At 35.9% G+C, this 24507-nt stretch overlaps 1 pseudogene; it reads left to right on the top strand.

The window, feature by feature from the left end:
- Positions 1-580: 580 nt before the first annotated feature.
- Positions 581-24507, top strand: part of LOC122334854 — a 28579-nt pseudogene continuing 4652 nt past the window's right edge.

Raw genomic sequence — 24507 nt, 5'->3', positions numbered from 1 at the left:
AAATCTCATGAAATGCAAAGGCATCTAGCTTAGATATTACATGACCCCAGTAACAGCTTTTACCAACGGAAAGTAAAAATGACAGATAGCCATAAATGCTTGATGTATTAGTAATTTATCACTAAAGGTTATGTTTATTTGTAGTATAAAATAATAGACCATTTGTGATCTGCATTTTTAAGTAGTCACTAAGTGACATGGAATGTTCCTGTCTAAGTAATGCATATCAAGATTTTGAGGTCAAGTGTTCACCCATTTAAAGACTCCTACATCATCAGCAAGCAACCTTATTAGCATATCATTAACATTTGAAAGATATGCAAGCAGTTGAAACCCATTTATTCACTGCATGTCTCTCGTATATTCAAACAGTTCAAGACAAGAATGTGGATATCATTACCAGCTTCGAGAATGGGTATTGTCGTGATATGTATTATCTAAAAAGTATGTTTATTGAGCCAAAATACAGCTATTATCTATAGGCTTACAGAAACTGCGGCTAACAATGCCTGCAACGTTTTCTCTTGCTGCAGGAGTATTGGACCACAACAATGTGTTGTGTCTTTTCTCTCATCTTCAGCCAATGGAGAATTTCTCCGGTGGCTCCTACAAGCACACAAGTGCTGTTCACACCGAGCAATGAGAACATCAAGACCACTACAGCACTCTATGGAGGGCCTGGAGCGTCTACAGAATGTGAGTTTTAGCTACTTTCTTTCATGCTTGCCAGGCTGTTTGTCTTTTTGAGTTGTTTCTAACTTTTTATCTGGCTTGTTCTGTCTGGAAATTTGCCCAATGTGATTACAAGTCTGAAGTTTGGTGCAGAACACAGTTATTCGTGTTGTTGTACTGAAACTGTAGAGTGCATGAGCACTAAAACAAACACTGATCATTGTTTAATGGTTAGTCATTATGCTGGTATATTGAAGGCAAGAAGCATCTGTCTGATTGAAATATAATGCATCAAATAAAACTAAAACAACTGTGGAATAAAAATAATGAAGTAGTCCATGTTTGTTACAACAGCACCTCACAGCAACCCCATAGGAGAATGAAGTGTACATCAATTACATACTGCATTTTAATGTGATTATAATAAAAAAAAAAATAAATGCTGTTTTGTTGTTTGTGCAAATGCACTGCAATAATTGGACATTTAAATTGAATTATCAAATTGATTAAACAGCAGAAGTTAATGCTCCTCCACCTGCATGCAATGTCATTAACGAGGGTCCTGTGTGGTTTAAACACAACCATGCTACTACGGTTTTGGGGGAAAACCATGACTAACTAGATAATTTCTCTAATGATATGATCACTACTGTGTGCAGCAGATATGATCACACTACCGTGATATGATCACTACTGTGTACTGTTAAGCAGCAGTTATGTCAACATACAAAGCAAAATAAAAATAGAAAACACATCCAAAATATAAAAACCAAGTGTCAACCAAGTGTTTTTTGGAGGTGTAATGCTAATTGAAACACACAAATTGTTTCTCACATGATAGCCAATGCATATTTTGATAAAACAGATGCCATATCTAATCAACTCTCCCAGCTCCAACAATATTAGCACCATGCTTTATAAAGACTCTGTAAAGATCTTTGTTTTCTACAGCAAGTTATGAGTTATGCGCTGCAAACATCAGAGCACCTAATTCAAAGTCAGACCACGTAATTCCTTCTGAGCACATTGAAATTGTTGAAAATGCTTGAGTACACCAAATATGTTGGACTTCTAATGGATATAAAAGATGAATGCTTATGAACAGGGCTCGAGATACTGTCTCTCTTCCTCTCTCTCTCTGTCATGGAAGCGCACTGCAGAAAAAAAGAAAGTGTGCCATCTACTGGACTATTGCTGCACCATTGTCTTCCATTCAGACACTGTTGAAAGGTGAATAATATCTAAGTGTGCTTTCACACTAAAGATTTTGGTGCACATCTGAGCCAGTATGTGGCTATTAAAACCAGGGAAACATACTAATCGCCCCAGAACATAAGTAATGTCATAATCTGTACTAAATTGTGGAGGTGAAGTGATATTGATGATAAAGGATTGCATCTTTGCCTGGTCCTGTTCACATATATTATAGAAAAATAAATGTCTCATATCTGCTTCTCTCAAAAACAGCTCTCATTCCTCCAGACTCTTAATTGTGACAAATACAAGATCCATTCTGTAAACTGGCCTAAAACATATTTTGTCAAAATACTATAGAGTATTTCACATTAATGCTTTCGAATTGTTAGAATTGCTCATGAAGCCTGTATTGTATAACATTGCTTCATATTAGAATGATTTCTAGTGAACATGCATAAATCGTTTATAAAATCAGCCATCTAGCGCATGACCTTTGAAAATGTCCTACCAAATGCCATCAACAGTGGGAAGACTGATCTGCTTGCTCATAGCATATACAGGTGTTCCTTTTATGTTCATGCTCATTGTAGCATAGCCATTTATCAATATGGTGAGCTTGAGTGTTTGTGAAATGCCTCCCACGCCATTTCAGCCTTAATAAATCTGAATGAGCAGCTAATCTGCTATTCATTAAGACTCATTATCAAGACTCACTCACACAGGCCATTCTGTGGTGTAGTTCAGCTGTGAATGGTCAAAAAAACACCTTCCACCGTCTCTGCAGTGTCTGAAAAGTCAAAAGGATAACTATCTGGTACTGAATGTTCTATGAAATTAATTGTTTCACTTCTTTCTATATACACCTCCTTTTTGCGCAGACTTTACAATTTTCAGCCCTGTAAACCATTGCATGTGATAGTGAGTATATGAGTCATTACAACTTAGGATAGATGTCATGCCCATCGATGTTAATTTAATTTAATTTACTTTTTTGCAATTTATCTATTTATTACTTGAAATTTTTTGGATTTAGAATCTGCATGCAATTTGAATCAAATTTGCATTGCACAAAAGACTGTTTTCTTTTTATATAAGGTATATAATAATTTAATCTCTGAAGTGTTTGAGTCTCAACGTATAAACAGATGAAAATTTTGCAATGTTTTTACGCTGTAGTAAAAAATAGAGAGAGAGAGAGAGAGAAAAGAACCTAAAAAGAGACATTGTTAGTTGTGTGTAATTAGTACAGAACCAATATGAAGTCATCCCTGCGTTTAAATTAGTGCTTTATTAAAAGTATTTTGGTCATACCTCCTAGTTTTAACCTATAATTTCTGAGCTGTTCAAAACCACAACTGCTCAAGACAATTAATAATTAAACACGAACACTTTCTTCCAGGCACACTCGTGTAAAGCTTTCAGAAGTTCTATTTTCAGCAGTTGTTTTCTTTAAACTCAAAGGGAAATCAAGCTGCACACCAGTCTTCCCTTGATTCAGTCATGTATAATTGATAAAACTTTAAAAATGTTTTGATGCGTTTGATAAATTGTGCAACTATTGATATTTTGTGCCCTGCCTCCACTCACCCTCTTTCTATCTCTAATTTTACCTTCTCTTCTCTGTTCCTGCCCTCCTCACGTCTTCCACTATTGATTTCTCCCTTGCACCACCAGGCATCTCACTGGGCAGTAAAGCCCAGTTGAATGTGGGAGTATGCCTTACGCTGACTCAAATCTTGAAGTGCTGAGGAGAGAGGGAGCATGTTCTTCTGTCAGATCAGCTCCCTCGGCCTTTGTCTCCTTGATTACTTCTCTGACTTTGTCTGCGTGATTGCTTCTTCTGATGAGAAAAAGAGAGACGGGCCGCTAACCTCATGATGCACTGAGCGCCGCCTCAGCTTCCGATGACTCAGCCATTTCCACCAATCAAACCTTCAAGAACTCTAATAAAAGGAAGCTGTATAAGACCATAATTGGTGATATTTGTCTGCCACAAACCTCTCTTACAACGCAAACCTTCCTTTATCTTCAGATCTAATTACAGATCTCTGTAGGTTCCTGGCAAGCAAATAAACTTTTATTTGGATGTTTTATTTGCAGACTAGAACAACATCACTGCATGAAAAGAGGTCTATTTTTTCCAGGGATGTTTTTATAACTTAGAGACTTTGTATTTCTCACCTTGGTCTCAGTCAGCTCTGGTGATTCATTTCAAAACTGGATTGGTTGCTATTCGATTAGTTCCAGCCCCCAATCTACCCTTGTGACAGATAGGTGAAAAAAAGCATTGAATGTGCACTTCAAGTCTATACTTCAAATCTTCAAATCATGTATATATATATATATATATATATAAGACATACATTAATTGAATAAAAGTTATTTAAATCAATTGTTATCACATATCACTTTATTTTAATGTGCCATTGTTACAGTGTAATTATACATTTAAATACTGAGTGATATTAATTTACTACGTGTGCTTACTATATGGTTATGGTTAGGATTTGGTTTTAGCTTGCATGTAATTATGCTTAATTTATTGCAATTATAATAGTAAGTACATTCAGTACACCTTAAAATACAGTGTTAAAATACCTCATTTTGATGTGTTGACTCAACATGTAAAATTACTTGTTTGTAATTTTGTTATTTGATATAAATTTAGAACTAGTCTGCACCAGCACAAAAAGTACACAATTTGTAATGAAAATCCTTATTTTTGTGACTTATTGCACATATATTTGTTGGAGTTTCCGTTTCAGACCTGAAATTTTCAAAGAGGAGAGTATTGAAATGCATCATGCAAGGTGATTTACGGGTCTTAACCTATTATACACTTGTGTTGTTAGTAGATTACCCTGCACCTGATTATCATTGTCTCTGCTTGTTTGCAGCCCAACGCTAATTTGCACTGTTCCTAGTAAATTGCACTGGTCATTAAATAAATGAGCCGGCTGCATCTGTGTTATTTAATTTACACATTGCCAGTAGATCAATAATAGAACTTTCCACTCCCATCCAATTTTAACTGCAATTAACATGTCTCTGATGTGTGTTAACGTGACAAATTGACAAAAAAGAAACTAAATATAATACAAATAAAAAGTTTGCACTTAACGCTGATAGTGAATAGATGAAAATTCAACCGTGATTTGCTACCTTAATTTAAACCCGAAAGATTCAATTTCAAACACCAATTACAATATCTTTAATGAAACCGGTCCCTCACTGAACGCCCAAGTAACCCAACTTAAAAGATCCAAATGCCATATTTGTGTTAATCTAAGCACTGTTATAGGACACCACAAATAAAGATAATAAATGGCACATGAAGATGACGTAAGTCAGCTCTTCAGTCTGTATAGCTACTGAGCTGATAAAGATCTCAGAAAAGAAAAAATGATATGTGGTGCAACATACCTGTAATACACTTTAACCTTTAGAATCTATTGGATGTGAGCCTACTATATATCTTATCAGAATGTTGTCAGTATTAGCGAAGTGAACTCAAATGAACCTCATTCCTCTCATGAATAAGTGCATTTGACATTTAGCAATGAATGAACTTTTCATGCAGTGCTGTTTTCAGGTCTGTGAAAGACATTCTACAGGTTTCCAGCTAAGAAGAGAGAAATCATAAATTGTCTGTGGCTTTTTTTGAACAGCCCAGCCCGCCAAACACATCACATAGCATCTCTTTCTATTTTCGTCACACTTGTTTTGTCCAAGTTATAGTGTTGATTTTTTTTTTCTTCTCCGAACAAGAAGTATTTTTATTTTACAAAGCTAATACATTTGCTGTGACATTTGTGTGTGTTTTCAGCTGTCAAGTGGATGTTCCATACCTGTGGAGCAACAGGACAAGACGGCCCTACGCCGACTCCAGTGCAGTAACTCATACCGCAACACCAATGTCAATGTCACTGTAGGCACTAAGGGACCATTCAAGGGCATCCAGATGTGGAGGGTTCCAGAGACAAGGAAATACAGGTACACACATACACACACATTATGTCCTGACCACCCCAAGCTAAAATGTCATACTGTTGAGCCTCTAGGAATTTAGTAGTTAGTTTTTCAACCATGAAATGGGAAAACATTCTTCTTCGGCACAATTGCTGCCTGTTATCAAGCCCGCCAGGTCATTCAGGTAATTGTTGTCCGTGGAGCAGGAGGAATGGGAAAACACATTTCATCAGCTGCACTGCTTCAGTAGCATCCAGACTGATAATGACATTCACTTAGCAAAGTCTGTAAAGAAAACAGCTCTGTGTTTTTTTTCCAGCTCTGTTCAAAGTGAGCTGCCTATCTAGACGACATTTTAAGACATGCTCCTGATGCAAATGCTGTTTCAGAAGGTAATATTATGCTGTCTGCTGGAATATCTCATTTGGCCGTATACTGAGATGGCATTGTAAGTAGCTCCTGTGGAGTAAATAAATAAATAAATCAGTTCAGCTCAAATAATCCATCCAATATGGCTGATGCAGTAATCGTGAGAAACACTTGTTGTTTAGAATGACAGCCTATATAGGAAAGTTTTTTTTCTCTTTTTCTGACAGTGCAACTTATCTGTGTTTTTCACAAATTTAGCAAATTACAGTTATGTCTGACTTATTTTCTGAAAAGTGAAGTAATTAAAATGGACTGTTTCTCATAATATTAACGTGCTGTGTAATTTTAAAGGAATACAGTAAAGCATTGATTGCTTAGCAACATGCTAATATCAAAATCAGCTGGAACTGCAGTAGTGGAGATCATTACTAAAAGTTGTGTTTCATCCACTTATGATGTTCCATCTCAGTTAGGAGGCTGCTGTAGACAGTATAATGCAGGGTAGCCTGCTAGGTTTAGGAACAGAGCATTCATGCCATCCCTGGTACAATGGTGGTGTAGTTTCTAAAAGTCAGGGATTGTAATTAGAAGATTGTCGGTTTGATCCCCGTAAGCAGTGTGTGAAGAACCATCGCCATTGTGAACTTGAGCAAAGCACTTAACCCCTGGTCACTCACGGAGAATTGTCCCTGTAATAAGTGCACCATAAGTCACTTTTGATGAAAGCAGCTGCTAAATGACTGCTTACTTACTTGTCTTGGGTTTAGGATCACGGCGTATGGAGCAGCTGGAGGACGCAGTGTCCAGGCGGTTCACAAGTCACATGGGGTGTACATGACTGGAGACTTCCTGTTACAGAAGGATGAGCTGCTTTATATTCTGGTGGGACAGAAAGGAGAGGACGCTTGCCCAAATGTGAGTGTTCCTTTCTACCAAAACATCCCATGCTATCGTTTCTAAAAATGTGAAAGTATTGCATATGATTATATATTTTATAATCTTTAATTATTTATTATTATTATTATTATTATTATTATTATTATTATTATTATTATTATTATTATTAGATGGTGCCTACAATGGCCCGGATCTGCAAGGAACAGCAAGGACCATCCATCAACAGGACCCAACTCAAGGGAGGAGGTGGTGGAGGAGGAGGTGGCACTTATGTTTTCAAGGTGACACTATAAAATAAATAAATAAATAAATATATATATATATATATATATATATATATATATATATATATATATATATATATATATATATATATATATATATTGTCTAATATAATTGCAATTTACTGCCAATATGTATGTCATGTCATTTTTATGCATACATTTTTTTATGCATGGTGTTCCTACAAAAATAGGAAGTATGCTTCCATATATACAGATTGGGATGGACCAGTAAGCAATCACTTGAGCAGAGCAAAAACCATTCTAAAATCTTAGCATAGCAACACTCTGAAACAGCCTTTCAAGTTTTACACAAACATAGTCTCACACTTCCTGTTTCTGTTGATTAAAGGTGGTAAATGGAGTTCACATTCCACTACTCATTGCTGCTGGAGGTGGAGGCCGTGGCTACAGCAGCCAATCGGAAACCCTAGAGGAAGTGTTGGACAGGGATCCCAGCATTCCTGGCCGCAATGGAAAATCTGGTGCTGCAGGTAACCCCAGTAGATTTCCTGTATTGTAAATCAATTAGAAAACTTTTAGCAATACTGAACTAGTGTGTATTACTGCTTCGGGCAAACAGGAGCTCACAGTAGCAGCAAAGCAGAGCAGAGATTCTTATTTTATTTATTTTTTACTTCATGTAGATGTTGGAACCATGCTTTTGTTTACCAGAATAGAAAGTTTGATTGATATGAAAAAAAATGCTGCTCCCCCAGGCTTTTATCCTACGTGGACATGGCCATGATAATTTTCTTTTCTGCTAGGCTTCAAAATAGTCCTTTATCCAGTCTGAGATTGATTATGATTTTTGAGGTGGTGCCTTCAAATTTCTTATAGCAGTGCCTGAATAAGACTGAGGCAGAAAATTAGTATTAGAATATTGGATTTTTGATATTCTTGATACACATATAGGAAGGTGGTAACAACAGTAATAATAGTGTGCTCTGCTAAGTCTAAAAATTGAAGCCACATCTGTGTCTATGCATCAATTCTCTGGGTGTTCTGGTTGTTTCCTGACAATCATTCATTATGGCTTCTATCGGTGGCACTCTTTTTAAAGGCCAGCTCCCCCATTTTGCTCTATATACTACACAAAACCTTTCTTAATTCCTAGAATTTCTAATGCTTTTCACTATGTTTTTTTAATCATTCCCATTAGGAAATGTACAGAAATGTAATAAGTATAAAGTCACTGCAAGACCTAGCAATCAACTTAAAAAACACCCAGAACACCTTAGCAGTCATTAGCAATGATCAATGGCAAATACATCAATCTTTTTTTTCTTTTTTTGTCTCTAAAAATCTTCTGTATTTAAAATGGTCTGAGCGTTTTTTTTCTCTCCAACAAAGCATGTGCTGCTAAGAAACCATTAGAGAGTTAGCAAAATGGGACAGCTTTGACGCCTGAAATAATTTGCCACATTTTTATTTTAACATTTTCATGCTAAGCAACAGCACTGACCTGCTTTAGAAGAACAGGGATGTTCATAGAGAGTCTATTTTCTCTGGAGAAATTGTTGTACCACTCTGCATTCATAGATCTGTTTGAGCATGGTTATATATATATATATATATATATATATATATATATATATATATATATATATATATATATATATATATATATATATATATATATATATATATATATATATATATATATATATAAAAAGTTATATTGTCACCTGGTGTGAAACCAGTTAGCCACAGAGAGAAACTGAAATGGAGCACGAGTGTCTTTTAGTGTCATTTTCATGATCTGTCTGGCTCTGTGGATTTCAGGCGGTGGTGGAGGCTGGAATGACACTGCCCCTGTTCCTCAAGGCGGAGACCACTCATTCTAGGAGGTCAGGTGGAGATCCCTGTCAAGCCATGGGTTGGAAAACCCGAGGAGGTTTTGGAGGTGGTGGAGGGGCCTGCATAGCTGGTGGAGGAGCTGGAGGATACAGAGGTTAGGTTTTAACCTTGTTTATTTTATATATCTTCACTTTTTTAGTTTTGTTTCATTTTATTACTGTTTCTCAACCCCATGACCATAGGGGGCAGTGCCTGGCACGATAATGATCCAAGAAAGGATGGAGATGATGGAACATCGCTCATAAGTCTTGATGGGGAAATGTACCTGGAGCCACTCAAAGGTAATACAACATTCTTTAGTTGTGTCCCAAATGATGCACTATACACTATGCATTTATACTATGTCCTATATTATGTATTTCATGAATTTTATAGCTTCCATTCACTTGCATAAGTTTGGTGCATTACATTTCGGTTACACTTTATACATTCTACTAACTGTAAGTAACTGTAACTACATGTCAACTTCTCAACAATTTGCAGCTACATGTCTACTGTTTCTCAAATTAGACTGTTAAGGTAGGTTTAGGTTAGTAGAATAAGTTGACATAAACTTGCAAAGCTCCTCATAGACATATATGGATTGTAACTAAGATCAACTAAGATTAAGATCATGAAGTTATGTTTTAACTCATAGTACATTAATAATGATAAGCCAAAAAGGGCCAGATGGTATAGGTTACTGTTTGTATTTCATTTTCAAAGCACGCCTTGTATGCTTTTGTGCTGGCATTGCACACAATCTCCTAATCCCTAAAGAAGAGGGTTATTTTCAGTTGAAAAGAATAACAAAAAAACATTGAGCCAAACTTTAGTTTTTAAAAATATGAACGGTTAACTATTATTGAATTAAAGGCAATACATTGAATTTGCTGCTAGCATTCATACTTATATGTGGTGACATTTAAATACGCCATACTGTCTACCAGTGTACTCAGTGACATGTTTTTTCTGCACTAATGAGGTAGATAAAGTACTTTTAGAACATAGCAGAAGCACACGAATTAGGATGCAGTCAAGACAACAGGGGCCAACACCTCTTTAGCAGTCAAATTAAGGTCTTAAATTAATTGCAAGAATCAATTTCACATTTTTGTGGAAAGTTTAATAGGGACATTTAATTTAATTTGCAGTGAAATATTAAAGTGCCAATAGCAAGCATCTTGGAAAACAGATGTCTGGATGATAGAGGGCTATTGGTGGTATACTGTTAGTTAGTCAAAGTTTGTACCTAAAGTTGAAGGTGACACAAACACGGTTTTCTTACAGTTCCTCTCAGGCAGCAATTTGCCTTAGAGAAGGTGCTTATGCTTCCAGGACTGGGAGTGATGAAAAGGAACTTCTACTTTGAAATAGGATTGGATCATCAAGAAGTTTTATCTTTAGCTTGAGTCTTGTGTAATAATAGGGCAATTTTCCTTCTTGAGGCAATCAAATTATAAGGAAGATAAAACAGTTTGATGTACTATGAAAGTATACTGTGTACTATGAAATTATGATGTAAAAGTCGCAGAACTATAAACTATTTCCCCAAAGCATTCACTGGTGAACAAATAAGAAATTCTACATATTAATGGCATGATTCAGAAGCTGTAGACCCAGCAATAAAAACCTGTTCACAGTGAGACTTAGACTCTTATTGATATGACAACCTTAACCTCATGTTGTTTTCTGTTCATTTCGACCTGGGCAGAATTTTTTTTTTTGGGTCACAGGAAATGTTAGTTAATGTCATTATGCTGCACTAAACTTACTGACTTTTTTACTTACGCAGGCTTTTTTTTAACACTTGTGTTGTTTCTATGACTGGCGTACAAAAATGACTCTTGTTACAGTGTTTCCAAATATTGATTGAATCCTTATTTTCTTTCAATTAGGCATGTTTTGTATTTCATTTTGGATGCTATTGATCGTAAGCCTCACTGATCTAAGCTTATCCTCAGATTTTGAGTTGATTAAATGTTTTTCAAAACCTTAGATCAATGAGTTCTAAACAGAAAAGTGCAGGATCCATATTATAGGTCAATCCCCTGGAACCACCTGGATTATGGTGCCTGCTTAAGGGCCAAAAACTTACCCCCTGTTGTGACAAGCGAAACAATCCTCTGATTATATGCCTCAAGCTTTCCTACTGTGCTTCACCATCCCATAAGTATGGTAATGTCATTTCCAGGGATGGAAGGCGACGGTGAAGTTATTATCAACCCAGTGCAGAACTGCAGTCACTGTGAGTCAGGAGATTGCCACGAGACCTCTGAGGGCACGGTGTGCTACTGTGATGAAGAGCTCTCGCTGGCCCCAGATGGAGTGTCCTGCATCAACTCAACTGGTTAGTTCATTCATAACACACTTCACCACCATTAGATGAGCGGCTATCTCATAAAATGGTAAAATGAATGTCTGGGAAGAGTGTTCTCACAATGACAAAGTTCTTTCTCAAGAGTGGCACTTACCTCCGTAAAGCCAAGTTCAATTCTCTGTCATTTACAGTCTCTCTGGCAGAGGTCATAACTGTCAGCTGTAGCTCTGCTTGCCAAAAAGAGAAAGAGATAAAAACACTTCCACTGTTACACACCTCTTTTTAGCTCCATTAATTCAGAATGTTTTACACATCTGCTCATATATGCAAATCGATTGAAATTCCCTGTGTTCTCCAGCACTGTTTTCAACTTCACAAGTGTTTAGTTAATAAGTGAGCTGGTGCCCATGGGTTCATGCTAATTATATGCTAATATCAACACTTCAAGCTCTAAAAGCTCCAAAAGTGTAAACACTTTGACAGGTTTTTAAGAAATAAGTGAGAAAAATAAGAATTAAATTGCATCAGATAAAAACTTTTCAACTTTCTGCTCAGTAGGTTAGAGTCTTCTATTTAGTAGAAAATCTTATAAATAATGGGCGTGTCAGTACTACATTTAGAACTCCTAAATTTTTCTCCTAAAGTATTCCACAAAGCATAAAACTGGTTTATCTGTGAATATGTTTTAAGACAAAATTCTTATCCAAAACCTTTAATGAAACTTCTTTGGTTTCAGTAGATTTGATGCCTGACATGAACACACTTTGTTTTTTTATTTTTTGGTGCTTAACAATTATTAACAATGGACCATAGGATTTACCTATTTTAAATGTGAAAAGCTCTAATTTCTGAATAATTTATTACTAATTTCTGCTCTAATTTGTTTGTGTATATTTGTTGCTGTGTGTTTGTGTAGCAGTGTTGCCCACCCAGCCGCCTCATCTGCCAGTGGGTCTGTCAGTGGGGACTTCTGCACTCATCGCCGCCTTGCTGTTGGCCGTCTCTGGCGTTATGATCAGTAAGTAGACCTTGTCAAATCCTTTTATAAGCGTAGTTTCATGGAGTCTCAGAGATTAAACAAAACACAATACTTGAGCCAAGTCATTTGGGGAATGTTTTTGTTACTTTTTTGGGTATTAGAAACAGAGCGGATAAACCTGCACTTTTACTGGCCAATATGACTATGGTCTTAGGCAGTACATGGACACCTATAAGTGTGGCTGTAGCTTCATCTCGATGCCACTGTAGCAAAATGTCAAATTTATTAAAATTATATATACGTTTTGTATATTTATATGTTTTGTTTTTGTTATTTTGCTTTTTTTGGAAGAAAACCCATTTGAATGCACTTTTAAAGAAACAGTATAATCATTCAGCTGCACACATGCCACACAAGCTTTCAGAATTCAAAATGAGGATTCATGTCTTACGCTTGAGACACACACACACACACACAGAGTCATGGCATCGAACACATCATCTGTCCACCTACACTGTAGTAGCAGTCTCTGAGTGATAAATAGAGTAGATGTGTGATAAATGGGCTGTTAACTGAGCTCTGACAAGCCTTGTCGATTACCACTTTATGAATAAATCACTTCCACATGCTGCACCGATGTGTTTACTGTGTGGGTCAAGCCCACCAAACTTGGACTAACATGCCTGTTCGTGAAAACTGTTTTGAAGTGTCCAGTGTTTTCTCATGGCATCCACAAATTTGCAAGAAAATGTCACCACTAAGGTTGTTGTAGTTAACAAAAATGATTAAAATGATAGACAAAATAGCTTTTTAAAACCGATTTTATGTTAAACCTGATTCAAGTCCAATTTAGCTTTTCCAAAAGGTGCTCAAACAAAACATTATAACACTAGTTATTGCAGTTTGATGGTTTATTTCAGATGAATACAATCTGAATGTATTTGACAATGGCAACAATCCCATTATGCTAATAGTTATGTAGCAAACTGGAAAAAATATATCACACTGTGCTGATTGTTGTCCAGTGTACAGACGTAAACACACCGAGCTCCAGTCTATTCAACTTGAGCTACAGAGTCCCGACTGTAAGCTGAGCAAACTGAGAGCTTCTACCATAATGACCGACTACAATCCCAACTACTGCTTTGGTGGAAAGACCGCCTCCATCAACGATCTAAAGGAGGTGCCACGCGTAACATCTCCTCACCAGGTTGGGAGCATCAATAATTCCTTATAGTTCAGTTAGGCTGCAGAAGTTTCATGTGCTAGCATGCTGTTTGACCGTCATGGGTCTTAATAATCTCCTAATAAGTGAAGTCTGAAACTTCCTAAATGCAGTATGTGAATGGAGTGATATTGTTGACCAAATTAGTAAGCATACTCTTAATGTTTTGTTTGTAGAGGTTTAGGTCATGGCGCATTTGGAGAGGTCTATGAAGGACTAGCCATTGGGATTCCAGGGGAGCCCAGTCCAATGCAGGTGGCTGTAAAGGTAAGATCTGCATATATATATATATATGATGCATAGATGCGATTATTAAATTCTCTTCTTTTATTAGACCTTCATTCCTGAGGTGTGCTCTGAGCAGGATGAGCTAGACTTTCTCATGGAAGCTCTCATAATCAGGTAACAATGAAAAATGCAAGATCCATCATTCCAATGGGCTAATTTATGAGCACATAATAGCAAAAATACCATATTTCTCTTTCTATTCCTCTGACAGCAAGTTTAGTCACCAAAACATTGTGCGGTGTATTGGGGTGAGTCTGCAAGCTCTGCCTCGCTTCATTCTGCTGGAATTGATGGCCGGAGGGGATCTCAAGAGCTTCCTGAGGGAAACTAGACCAAGACTAGTAAGAACACACATGTCACAGAGTGTGCACAGTGTCTTGTATTGCGCAAACCTCATTAAGTTATGTTTTTCATTAGTTTATTGAATGAATAGTTTGTGATTTGCTTTAGATTATTTATTTGATGGTTGTGTTTTTGTTCTGTGTATATTACTATGCTTGCAGATAGTTTCCGATGAAATAAATGCCCAAAAGTACAGTTTACTTTATACTGTAATAATGTCAAATTATAAAAGTTTTCGCATTTTTTGTTTTGGGAGTCCCCAACAACAGGTCTGCATGCATGTAAATTTAAAAACATTCATTTTCACATAATATGCATTTATTTGTAACTTATTTGCTCAATGGTTCACTTTGCGATGAATTTTTCCAAACCCTGCCTTTGTGTAACTTCGATATAAATATATATATATATATATATATATATATATATATATATATATATATATATATATATATATAGAGAGAGAGAGAGAGAGAGAGAGAGAGAGAGAGAGAGAGAGAGAGATCAATAAAATCGTTTTTACAAAGATAAAAATGACACAAAATGCCATAAATTGACAATTTTTATTAGATCCATGTATACAAGAAGTTGAGAGTTTCTTCGAGAGAATGTCCAACAAATACACAGTTCGGGTTCATCTGTCCATTGTGTGAGAAGGATTCCAGTGGTTGACTAGCAATTTGTTCTTGCTGCTGTGAGAACAGTTAACAGTAGACATCTTTGTTGGGTGGACAAAGTGAGGTCTCAAAAGCCATTCATGCGTGGAGTAGAAGTTCACTCAATAACTGGCACGGAGTCCAACATATCTCAGTACCCAACAAATATAATCGTGAGAGCTGAGTCCAAAAAGGTGAGAAAGAGGAATTGCCTTTGGGGCACAGTTATTTAAGTCCTAATAACCAATAACCCATTTAACCCTTCTTAGTTAATGGAGGAATTAATGAATATCACAGATTTCAATAAATTAATTTTAAAACTCTATAAACGTATATCATATAACAATGCTCCAATAGTAATATCAATAACTAGATGGGAAAACGATTTAGCCTTCTAACCCAACCTAAAAGGACAGACGATATCCAGGTTTTTGCCATAAAATTGTTTTATTATGCATGGAAAGCACATAGCCTGATGTCTGCTGCACTCTCTCCCTTTATAGACGCACACACATTAACATACACACTAATATTGTTAGCACTACCCTGAGTACTTCACCCATCAACTTAAAAACAGCTTGACTTTTTACAAGCGAGGTAATAATGGCTGTGTTACTAAAGACAATTAACTTAAAGTTTCACTATTAGCCAAACACTTTTTCGAGATTAGTCTCCTCAGATAGGCATTATTTTTCTAATAATTCAACAGCCCATCATCAATTATTTCTTATTGATTATTGATGCTCTATTGATTATTATTGATGTTCTAATAAATGGCTAATAATCTAGTAATACACATGGTAATAAGCAACTTATAGTTGTTACCGTAAAATGAAGTGTTACCAATAACTTTATATACGGTTCATTTTTACATTTAAAACTTTGCAGGATGTTTTCGTTCATTTAAATTTGTGTTAAACACAAAGGCTATTTTCAAAAATCCATAATGGGGTACTTAACAAACTTAAAAAAGTGCACAAGAAGATTCAATAGCATGTTTATTGGTATTTCAAGGACTATAGATTTTATTATGAAAGTACAAATACATGGATCAAAAAGCACTAGGACTTAAGTTCAACTAATGGCATTTAATATTTATTAAACTATAATAAATGTATATTTAAATGCAAATATGCAGTCCTGTCTCTAAAGATGTCATATTATATTTGCACTTACGTAAATTCCTCTAAATATATTATTGAAATATGTTAAAACTTATTATTTTGCTAAAGTTAACAATTATTTTGACAAGGAATACTCAGCATTCTGACTTTTTGTAATGCTTTCCAGGAGCATCCTTCAAGTCTAACCATGGTAGATCTTCTCAACATTGCCAGAGACATCGCCCATGGATGCCAGTACTTAGAAGAGAACCAGTTCATCCACAGGTATAATTACCGACAACCCAACACACCTTCACACATCACAGATCGATTTAACAACAGATGGATGATCTGCTTTTTTTCTGAAGTCAGCACAAAATCAGCGCTCCTGACTCCGTTCAGGAGTTGTGCTTCCTTTCATACCTGCGGTGGGAGTTCTATTTCCTTTTGACACTCTCATCCAGAATGGCATGAAAAATGAGTCCACTTAGAGCTCATTTATGCTACATGAGCAGTCCGGTCATCAATCCCGGTATAGAACAGGGACGCCGAGACACTTACCCATCTGCAGTTTCCTACTGAAGTTCCTCACACAGCCGAGTTAAAATGTATCTGGGCCTTCGTGTTCAGTTTCAACTTTTTGGTCAAAACCCAGAGGGATTGATCATTTTGCCCTTTCTGTGATTTTTTCTACTTTTTTTTTTTTTGCATAAAAGGTGTAATCCATTGCTGTCAACCAAACACCAAATGCCTTCAAATAGTGCGAGTAATTGGAAACATGAGTTCCATGACATGACCTTCAAAGGGAAACAAGAATAGTCTTGCAGATCAAGATGCAGAACTATAACTATACACAACTTTTTAGACTTTCATTGCAGCATAATTAGACCAAAACAGAACGAAATAAATAAAAAAATAAGTGTGATCAATTAAAGTATTTGCATTGAGTAACACGTTTGGTGATTAGGATGTTAAGACTTGATTAAGTAGTTCAATCATAAAACTCTAGAAGGTGTGTACTTATGGGTTGTTAATGTAACTGGTGATATTCAGAGAGTTAAAGGACAAACTGATTTGTATATGCCGCATATGCAGCAAATGAGCTTACTGCCTTGAATTAATATGACTGGCTTGCATTCACTTGAGATCCCTGCAGTGCACTCTCCGAAGCTCCACCTCCACGCACAGCAAAACGTTGCTTAATTTTGAAATTTTTGCTTGTCTAGAAACCCATTCTTTATTTAAGAATTTTTAGATATTGTGGCTGGAAACAAGACAAAAATCTTGGCTTGAATTTTTCTTCTACGGGTTATTTGAAATGCTATTTGTGTAGCAGTGTATATATTAAATACTCTCACCACAGTATTGCCATGTTAACTGAGAGTAGCAAGTTCATGTACTTGTTTGCAACAGCAGCAATAATCTTCAACTATAGCAATAACCAACAGCAGTGACAATTCAGCCGCAGTAGTGTAGCAGATCTATTCTGAGATCTAAGACCAAATGCATTGACATTTTCATCATCACGCTAAACGTTTCAGAGAGCTGTCATTGTTGAACTTCACTAAACACTTACACACATCTTTGTTTTCTATATTTTATGTGTACCCCAACACAAAACATTATGCATATAGATTTTCCAAAAAAACCATAATTTTGCATGATTTAGAAGCTGGGAACAAAAATGTCATAATGTACTTGTAATGCTATCCTTGCAGGGAAATGTGGTGCCCAAAATGTAGGGAATACTAGGTGCACACACTCAACGAAGCTGAAGCATACAACCCAGGCTCACTGGAAATACGTTCCTGTAAATACACTTCAGCAGAATCGTCATTCTATACCTGACTGCCTATTTCATGGAAGTTTCATGGAGTGGCGCTAAACGCAAGTTCAGTACATAACCCTGGCGTAAATTTTTACTTTATGCATATTTTAGATGTTTTGTTGAACTGAAACTGTGGCTTTGCAAGGCTTTATTGCAAAGCTTTATTAATTGAAACTGTGGATTTGCAAATCATACTTTATGTGAAAAGGAAAAAAACTGCCTCTAGTGAGTTTTACTGCCTCTAGTGTTCATTTCAACTGGAACCTGCAGCAGTTCATATGTATAAGTACTTTTTTTAGGTTTTGCACAAATGTAGGGAGTGCAACGTATTTCCAATCGGCCTAGCTTAGAAGCATATTAAATAATGAAGTTACAGCAATATTTTATATTCAGCAGATCTACAGCCTGAAGGAAACATCAGTTTCTTAACTCAAACACAATTTCGTAAAAATGGGGACAGATGATACTTAGTGTCTCAATTAATGAGACCAATTTGTTATTTGCTGGTCACACCTGTGTAAAAGAGAGTCCTGAAGAGAATTGCTGAAATTTTGTTGACAAGAAGGAACAGGTTTCGATGCAGAAGGTTTTTGATGAATGCCAAAACTGCATTATTTGATAAAACTTAGGATCCTTTAAAGACCTATAGCTCTGCATCATCTTCACCGACATTCTCCTAGACTTCTGAATCCATTTAGAACTTATCTTATCTTTTAAAGCATAAAGTGTGTCGCACTCTCAGGAGGAGAGTGAGCCGATAAGGAATTGTACTTATGGAGAGAAGGTTTATGAATCTTTATCTTCTAGCATTGTCATAAGAAATTAGACGGTGAAACAACAAATGAATGTTCAAGACTGCTATAATATCAACACGCAACAAAGAAACATGACAAAACAAAGTACTTTAATTAGTGTGTGATGTTGACTTCTGAAGGTCACTGGAACTAATGTGCTTTACTAACTGTAAGCTTGTGCTTTACCGTGTTTTTTTTTTTTTTTTTTTTTCAAACATATGCAGAGTTGACATGTTCATCGTTTATAATTGGAGCATTCTATCTTTGGTGCATTACTAGCGATGTTGATGGGGTGTCATTCATGTTACATGCTCTAATTCATGTGGACAGCATCTCACAATGTTGCGAATAATGGACACCAGTAATTAGACACGCACAATGGACATTTAGGACTAGACTTATTAAAGCAGAGCTTTAACTAGTTAGTTAACCAATTTAGTATACTTGCATTTGCAAGGATATTTACAGTAACAGGACTGAAAACAACACTGCTGCTGAACAATGCTGAAAAATTTAAGCTGGCAAAGTGTAAGTTACTGAAAATATAAAACATGTCATAATATATAAAATATGTGCCCTGGTGGGTAACAAGGAGAGAGTGATCTAAATGCATTTCTTTAATATATTTCACAAAAAAGATGAAAATCCATGGGAGAAACAACAATAAATATTACAAGAGACAACACAACTGTGACTATATTGTGATACTGAATATCGTTTTGTCATTCTTTTAATTAAAATCAGACAAATATCTGATATAAATGTGTCTGTCTACTCACTTGTTATTCTTAACAGAGATATCGCTGCCAGGAATTGTCTTCTGACCTGCAAAGGTCCGGGAGGGTGGCCAAGATTGGTGATTTTGGCATGGCCAGAGACATCTACAGGTAAGCCTTATGATCTCCTAATTCACCTCAAAGTTATCCTACTGTAACATAAAAATGATAAACAAACAAATAAATAAAATAAAATATGTATTAAACATGCAAACACCAGTCTGCATCAATTAGAAATGACAGACAGAAAAAAAAACCTTGACAGTTCTATATTGCATCCGTGTTTATATTCAATATTCAATTGGCTATTAAATCCGAAAGACTGTTTAGTGGCTGTGTTTTTCTTCCACAGCATTTCAGTTCAGAAAAGATGAAAGCATATCTCATTCTGAAAACCCATTTGCAAGATTTTATTACCGACATATTTCTCATTTTAAGGCAAGAGCCAAGCAAACTTATTTAATAAGTGCTCAGCTAATTCAAAGGGTAGATAGCTATGTCCTTGTTATTTATACAAAAAAATTATCATGGTTATAATAAACCATGGCTCTGTTAGATATAACATGCCACTCTTATAGTATCTTTATACAGTACATACATTGTAATTCAGAAGTTAAAAACAACAAACGCTGCACGGCTGCTTTCAACATTGATAATAAATCAGCATACTGCATTAGAAAGATTTCTGAAAGTTTTTCAGTGACACTGAAGACTGCAGTAATGGCTGCTGAAAATCCAGCTTTTACCCACAGAAATAAATCATTTTAAAAATAATTTAAAATAAGAAATTATTGTATTAATTGCAATAATAATTACAACAGTATTTTTTTCTCTCAAATAAATGCATCTTTGTTGAGAATCAAAGAAGAAACCTCTTAAAAATATATATTAAGTGAACTAAAATCATTTTCCACACCATTTTTGGTTGTTGTAAATGTGTCGCTGGTTCCTCAAAGATAAATTAAATTCATGTTCAAGCACACAGTAACTGTCCCATTTTGTTGCTCTTTACTCACATGTGCATGTATCATTTGTGAAGACTCTAGCGACTTTTTCCCCTGGAAGGTTCACTGAGGAGCTATTATGCTTTTTCCTTGACTGTCAAGTTCATTTTAGGTTAACAACAACAAAATCTTAACTTGCCTCAGCACTGGACAACAAATCAATCAATCACTCAATTTGGCACTATTACGAACCTTTGACATTATCCATCAGATGAGATGGTAGCACCAGTGCAACGAAGTGAAAGGATTTGTGAGCTTGACTGCCTCTTAACCGCTACTGAAAAGTGTGTCTGAAAATGGCTTGCTTAGCTGGTGAAAGAAGGGTATTATTAGCCAGAGAAAATCTGAAGGGAAAAGATGGTGCGTTGTTTTACTCCCTCCGGAGAGTTGCCGTAAAGTGTGCTCTAATTGCTGATGCAGATTTTTCTTGCATTTTCCCGCTGAGCTCTGCAGACAGGACAGGAGTTTAGAACTGTGATGAAAAAGCAGTTGGGGATGGGAAAAATTACAGTGGAGGTTTGAGTGAATATTTCATCTCAACTTCTGAGAGATGAGGATTCTTAGATGTGGTCAGTTTTAATGGACATAGTTAACTCTTAGAGGTTACTTCAGATTTTTGACAGCTTTTCATTATCACTAGGGACAGGTCAGGATGGTCAACTAGTCTCCCAACAACCAATTAGTGAAGCTGACTAGTTCTCTTTTAGTTTTAATCTTTTTAGCATGATGCCTGGAGAGGGTTTTAATGTGCTGACAAACAGCAAACTGTTAGAATGTTAGCAAGCTAAAACTTTCTGACAAGCTGCTGGTCTTCTTTAAAGCATCTTGCTTTAAATAAATAAATAAATAAAACCACTATAGCCATCAAAACACAGCTTGTGTTTTAAATTCAGCACACCGACTGAACAAAAAAAAAAAAATTGACAGTTACCGTTGGAGTCTAAACATTTGTTGTGAGCAGCGTTCCTGTTTTTATGCATAATTCATTATTTTGCAATGACTATGAGAGCATTAAATTAATATAGAGTTTACTTGTTGAATATTAAATGTTAAATTACCTATATGTAGCCTGTCCTGTCATGCTGTTTTTTTAAACAGGAACATCCTATAAACTTCCTGAAACACCTTGATCTTAAAACAAAATTAACTATAACTTTTAGCAGGAATTCTGGAACTGAATCTTAATAACTCATATTGCACTAAACAGTATTTTGTCCAGCCAGTTGATCTTTAGAATTAGAAAGATGCAGCAATACACACAGCTCACATTCAAAACGTGAACACAGAAGAAGATATTTACCTTTTTTTTTTCTCTTGAATTGAGTTTATGAACTTCACAATCCCAAACTTAGCTTACCCTGACTCAAGCCTTTTGTTCTCCATCTCCTCGCCTGTGGCAGCAAACCATCACACCAGGGACCATGTAGTCAGTAGCGATACAAAGGTTTTCTGTGATATTCTTGATTTCATACTTCAAAGGGTTCCATTGTTGGTTTCCCTTGAGTCCTGGCTTGCGAAATCCGTTCGCATGACTGAGATTGGTGGAAACATGAGTGTAATGTTGGTTTGTGAGGTGTGTTTTCCTGAGGGAGGTAAAACAGGCCTCGCTGCCACAACCCCAGTAAGCCACAAACTAGTGTATATAGAGCTTAGAGTTCGATAAACCCAGGATCATCAGGATTTTGACAAAAAGTGCAAATGCTTTTGTTTAGGAGATAGTGGCCAGTATATATTTTCAGCTCCAGTCTCTCGTTTTTTCTTTTGTGATAAATGCTCAGCATAACACACACCCAGGAATATTGCTTTAGCAACCTCAGGATAGCTGAAGGCAAAAAACAAGACCTATTTGTCTCTTTTTTTCTTTCTCTCTCACTTTATTTATTTTTCCCTGTTGTCAGCAGAGGGTCAGATATTGGAACTAGATCTTGATAACATCAGCTCTGGATGACGAAAATAGTTTTAGACTCACAGTGATCACACTATGAGAAATGTGAAGAATATGACATTCAGATACGGCATTCAGTAAGAAAGTTGCAACATCCTTAAATAAAAAAAAAAAATAATAGTAAAGAAATAATCATGAAATGTAATTTTTGGGTGTGCTATAATAAGTATACGGTAATAAGTAAATAATTACTGTTTTATAACAGTTTTGCATCGATTTAAAAGTTATTTCCATGGTATGGTTTAGATTAGGACTTGCTTCATGAAAAATTTAGCTCACAAAAAGTAGCAGACAGGATGTATCTACTTATGTAATTTTTAATTTATTCTCCTTGAATACAATGTGTGTTGCTTTGGGACACGTAAGAGGATCTACCAAATGAATAATGTAAATGTGAATGTAATGTTGGTACTGCTACTATTGTACTTTTACATGACACTTGCATGCAAATGTAGTATCTTGCATATAGCATTAAAAGCACAGAGCTGATGATACTCAAGTAATGATTGCGCTCTGCATAGGAAAGTTTGACTAAAATTTGCATCTGCAATTGCATCTAAAGTTCAATATATCTTATATGTTTCCAGATCCACATATGTTTTTAGTTCAGTTTTTTTACCTCTAATATCACAATTCCATAATGTCCCAAGTTTAACCCTAAAATCTGATTAATAGGAATATTGCTCCATAACCAACAACGATATGTTTTAGAAATGTCCTACTTGAATTTAGTGGCTACATTCAGTCTTCTATTGCTTTCTGACTATTTATAACTTTTGTTATACCATATTCACTTTACGAATATGATAGGAAAACAACTGTCTTGATTAATTTGAAATATCTCAGGACATCGATGTAACTTGTCCATAACACTTTCATGTATAATTAAACCATTATAACATAGAGTTCAACAACAAATTAAATAAGGCATGTTTAATGAACTGAGAGTTTAATGTTTAGGTAAGGACCCATGACATGGATGTTGACACAGCATTTAGATAAGTTACTTAGCTGGTCCAGAAGATCTACATATTTTATATACTGAAAAAGATATTTTGAAAAATATCCAAATGAATCACTGCTTCAATGACTCTGGTTTCAAATGACATCATTTTCGATAGATGACTGAGATGATTTGGCATCTCCAGTGAACTAGATCAGTCACTTTTCATTTACCATAACCCTAATTTCCTCTTGATCCAGTTTATGACCCAAGACAGACAGATCCAGCGACTGGGTCTAAATTCAACATTTAGTTATTTTACTTTGCTTGTCTAAAACATCTGCATTTTTTATATCATAAGTAAAACATTAAGTTGTGCATCTCAGATGAACAAGGTCAGTCACTTTCCATAATCCACTTAAGTAAACTTGTCTCTTAATTTCAACCTGGAGGGGAAAAAAAACTATTAGATTATTCAAGCAATAGACTCCCATTTTAAACAAGTTGTTATTATTTTATAATGCTTTTACTTTTTTAACACAAAGCCAAGCCACATGCACGCAGTTTTCATTTAGTGACTAATTTAGTTACCAAGGATGAAGTCAAGGCTTAAGAAGACGCGGATATAAATCACCTACCAAAAAAATGGCAATTTTTCCATTCTTACGTAAGTCACACATGGACTAAGTTTCTCAATTGCGTCTTTACATAATTTTTGCTCCTTTCATTTTCCAGTGCTTTTTCACTCTCTGATCTGTGACTGGAGTTAATAAGTCACTCTGCTGCTGTCTACTGTGGGCATTCATAACAATGTCTCTTCTTTTGTCTGGGCATGTGTTTTTCCATAGAGCTAGCTATTACAGGAAAGGAGGCCGAGCTATGCTGCCAGTCAAATGGATGCCTCCCGAGGCCTTTATGGAGGGAATCTTTACCTCAAAAACAGATACATGGTGAGCGTTGTAATATAATTACATAATTAAAAGATTCATTTGCTTCAAGTTCTGTCTTATGCTATTGCAACCCCACTGTTTCTCACCCTCTGATATTGTTCTTTCCATAATTATTATGCTTTCACCTCTC

Source organism: Puntigrus tetrazona, unplaced genomic scaffold (assembly GCF_018831695.1).
Source record: "Puntigrus tetrazona isolate hp1 unplaced genomic scaffold, ASM1883169v1 S000000653, whole genome shotgun sequence".
In the NCBI taxonomy this organism is placed as follows: Eukaryota; Metazoa; Chordata; class Actinopteri; order Cypriniformes; family Cyprinidae; genus Puntigrus; species Puntigrus tetrazona.
Note: the sequence above shows the minus strand (reverse complement) of the source record. Positions and strands in the feature narration are given on the sequence as shown.